Source organism: Lathyrus oleraceus, chromosome 5, assembly GCF_024323335.1.
Source record: "Lathyrus oleraceus cultivar Zhongwan6 chromosome 5, CAAS_Psat_ZW6_1.0, whole genome shotgun sequence".
Classification (NCBI taxonomy): Eukaryota; Viridiplantae; Streptophyta; class Magnoliopsida; order Fabales; family Fabaceae; genus Lathyrus; species Lathyrus oleraceus.
Genome location: NC_066583.1, coordinates 53,215,377 through 53,219,669, shown reverse-complemented (window position 1 = coordinate 53,219,669; position 4,293 = coordinate 53,215,377).

Below are 4,293 nucleotides of genomic sequence, written 5' to 3'. Positions count from 1 at the left end.
AGCTTGCTTGATGATGTAAATTGGAGGGGAAGACCTTTCCATTTTTGGCAGTTTGAAATTACAGGTCACTTACTATTTTTGGAAACTTTTTGTCTGACCTCAAATTCTTCAATGATGATGTTTGACATGTTATATGAGACTTGTATGGGCATGAATGAGGCCTTTCCAACCATCTCCCACCTTCAAATCCATGATTGAATGCACAGTTGACTTGTGTTGACTTTTCTAGGGTTTCAGTTGACCTGGCTGTGATCAGATGAAATCCAAGCCTCTACCACTTGAGATCTTGATTCAAAATGATGCCATGGTTCATATGAACTCTTTATGAATGATCATGGTGCCCAAATTCTTCAGAATGGCCACCATCTATGGCTCAATGGATGCCTTTGACTGGCTTGACCTAATGTTGCTTCATCTGCAAGTAACAAGGTTAGATGACAATATTTTTGTACTCTTGGTTAGTAAACAAATGAAAAGCAATGATATACAAATGCTAAACATGCTTGGTGATCAAGAACCACCCTCAAAAGATAACCCACCCACAAGCAAGGAGGCAATGTGCACAATGATCCTTGAGGCAATGATATGATATGATATGATGCCATGAGGGATCTTAGGGACAAAATTGGGATCTTACACAATCATACTGAATTAACAATCGAGATGTGTTTGACGGTCTGAAATTGGTGCATCAGGGTTAGTGACGGCACAAGGGTTGTGTTGTTAGAGAGTTATGCGATTGGGGCTTGACTGCACAAGAGTTGTGCATTCTAAACACTTTTCCGAACAGTGTTAATCGGTTAACGCGTATGGTTAACCGGTTAACACAATACGAAATAAATTTTTTTAATTTTCAAACAGTGTTAACCGGTTAACGCAAGGCGGAAAACAGTTTTCCAAGACATTTTCAAACAGTGTTAACCGGTTAACGCATATGGTTAACCGGTTAACGCAAGGCAGAAAAGAATTTTCAAAAAATTTTCAAACAGTGTTAACCGGTTAACGCATATGGTTAACCGGTTAACGCAAGGAAAAATTCACCCGTTCGGCTAGAAAAAGTGCTTTGAAGTATCAAGTGTTGATACGAAAAACGACGTCAATTTTAAATGAATTGTTCATTAAAATTTTCGAGCAAGGGCGCTGCCCGGGCAGCGGACCCCCGGCTAACTCTGCGTAGTGTGATCGATCGTCGAAATTTAATTTGATTTTAATTAATTAAAGGAATTAAGAATAATAATAATAATAAAGTGTTTATTATTGTCTTGTGGTGATCGGTTATGGCCTTAGTTTTCCTTTGTTTTGTTTTGGATTTTAAAATACGACCTGCGTGTCGTGCCTCTCTCTTAATTTCCCAAATGTAACTTCTTTTCTCATCTCACCCCCTCGTATGTAAAACGAGTTTCTTTTATGTAATGTAATGATATGAAGAAAGCAAAGAAGTCATTGCCAAAGGAGGACAACCTTGAAGATCTTGCTTGGAGAAGCTTAGATCGTTGTAGGTTAGCTTAGGTTCTCTCATTGGCTTGGGAGAACAATTGTGCTAGGGGCCATAACTGTTTCATTTTGTATATATGTATGTTGATGCATGTGAATGTATGTTGATGCATGTGAGAGACGGTTTATATGATAAACAAGCCGGTGAGATCAGAAAAAATTGCAATTCCCTCAAATTAAATATTAAGTTTATGCTTTCCAAGTTTTAACACTCATCAAGACTAGTAATGGATAATGTAGGTTTCGCCTACGCGAGGTGCATGATCTATATATTAGTAAGGTGCGATGGGATAATTGTAATATCCAACTGTTAAAACAATGGGTCAAACTTAACTAAACAAATTATGAGAATATTATATATGTTTGCTTTCCAAGTTTTAGCACTCATCAAGACTGGTATCGAATAATGTAGGTTTCGCCTACACGAGGTGCATGTTTTGTATTAGTTAAGGTGCGATGGGATAATTGTAATATCCAACTGCTAAAACGATGAGTCAAACTTGATTATAATTTTCTTATATATGTTTAGAAGCAAGAGTTGGGAATAATCCATATGATGGATTGAAATAAGGAGTTATTCACCCAACTGTAATTTTCGAGAGTTGTATGAGATACAATTGGAAGGAGTTCCTACCTAAATAACCTAGTTTTGTTTAATCCGCCTACGCAGACTTAGAACGAAGTGAAATATGGATCTCGACCCACTAGAAAATCTTCCAACGGGATTTTCCGAATCAAGTGATGAGGGTCATTTGTTTTGAGTAAAATAATGGGAGCATATTTAATTAAAGGCCTAATTGAATATGTCAATGATACTTATATTTTCATTAATCCTTATGTAGATTACCATGACAGCAAACACCTCTAACAACATCCTGCGATCAATCCTTGATAAGGAAAAATTGTTTGGGACAAATTTTCTGGATTGGCACCGAAACCTGAGGATTGTCCTCAAACATGATAAAAAGCTGTATGTCTTGGAGACACCTGTTCCTGAAGAGGAACCTCCTAGTTCTGCACCTAAGGCAGAAAGAGATGCTTATAAGAAGCATCGATGATGCCAATGAAACTGCTTGTCTCATGCTGGCTACCATGAACTCAGAATTGCAAAAGCAACATGAGAACATGTCAGCATTCGATATGATCGAACACCTAAAGTTGCTCTATCAAGAGCAAGCAAGGCATGAGAGGTTTGAAGTTTCAAAAGCCCTTTTTCAAGGCAAGTTAGCTGAGGGAGCCCCTGTAGGTCCCCATGTACTCAAGATGATTGGGTATGTGGAAAACCTTGAGAGATTGGGTTTTCCCCTCGGAAAGGAACTTGCGACTGATTTGATCTTGCAATCGTTGCCAGATAGTTTCAGTCAATTTGTCCTAAATTTCAATATGATTGATATGGACAAATCTCTTCCTGAACTGCTCGCCATGTTTAGAACTGCTGAGCAGAATCTGAAGTCAAAAGGGAAGTCCATTCTGATGATCGGAAATGGAAAGAGACAGAACAAAAGGCCCACTAAGCAGAGTGATAAGGGGAAGGGCAAGGAAGTTGCCAATCCCAGACCCACTGCTGTTTTGAAGCCTAGTGGAGGCATAGCAAAAGAAGGCACCTGCTTCCATTGCGGTAAGACCGGACACTGGAAAAGGAACTGCCCAAAGTACCTGGAAGATAAGAAGAATGGAGTAGAGACTTCAACTTCAGGTATTTTTGTTATTAATTTATCTACTTCTGCATCATGGGTATTAGATACTGGATGCATTTCTCACATTTGTACAAATGTGCAGGAACTAAAAAGGAGTAGAGATTTGGCAAAAGGTGAAGTCGACCTACGAGTTGGCTATGGAGCAAAGGTTGCTGCTTTAGCCGTAGGAACTTTTGTATTGACTTTACCTAGTGGTTTAATAATTCAGTTAGAGAACTGTTATTATGTACCTGCAATTAGCAGGAATATTATTTCCATTGCTTGTTTGGACAAGTTTGGTTTTTCATTTATAATAAAGAACAATTGTTGCTCAATTTATTTGAATGATATATTCTATGCTACTGCACAAATGAACAATGGACTATATGTCCTTGATCTTGAAATGCCTATTAATAACATTAGTACAAAAGGGTGAAACCTAACGAGTTAAAACCAACTAGGTAAGAATATTAAAACTCTTCGATCAGATCGAAGTGATGAGTATTTAATCCTAGAGTTTGATGACCATCTGAAAGAGTGTGAGATCCTATCCCAACTTACTCCTCCTGGCACATCCCAATGGAAGGGTGTATCTGAGAGAAGAAATTGAACCCTGTTAGACATGGTCCGATCCATGATGAGTCACACCAATCTTCCAAACTCCTTTTGAGGACATACACCATTGACATCAGCTTACACACTTAACCGTGTTCCATCCAAAAGGTTGAAAAGACACCATATGAGATATGGAGTGGTAAGAGACCACATATGTCTTACATGAAGATTTGGGGTTGCGAAGTTTATGTGAAACGACAAATTTCAACTAAGCTTGAGCCCAAATCTGACAAATGCTTATTTGTGGGGTATCCTAAAGAAACAAGAGGATATTATTTCTACAATCCTTCTGAGGACAAAGTGTTTGTCGCTCGAACTTGAGTTTTCCTAGAAAGGGATTTTATTTCCAAAGGAATCAGTGGGAGGAAAGTAGAACTTGAAGAAATTCAAGAATCACAAAGTATCGATACACCTATGAAGGAATTAGAGCAGGAAACACAAGTAGTTGTGTAAGAGCAACCTGCTCAAGTAGAACAAGACCAACGTAGATCAGGCAGGATACGTCACC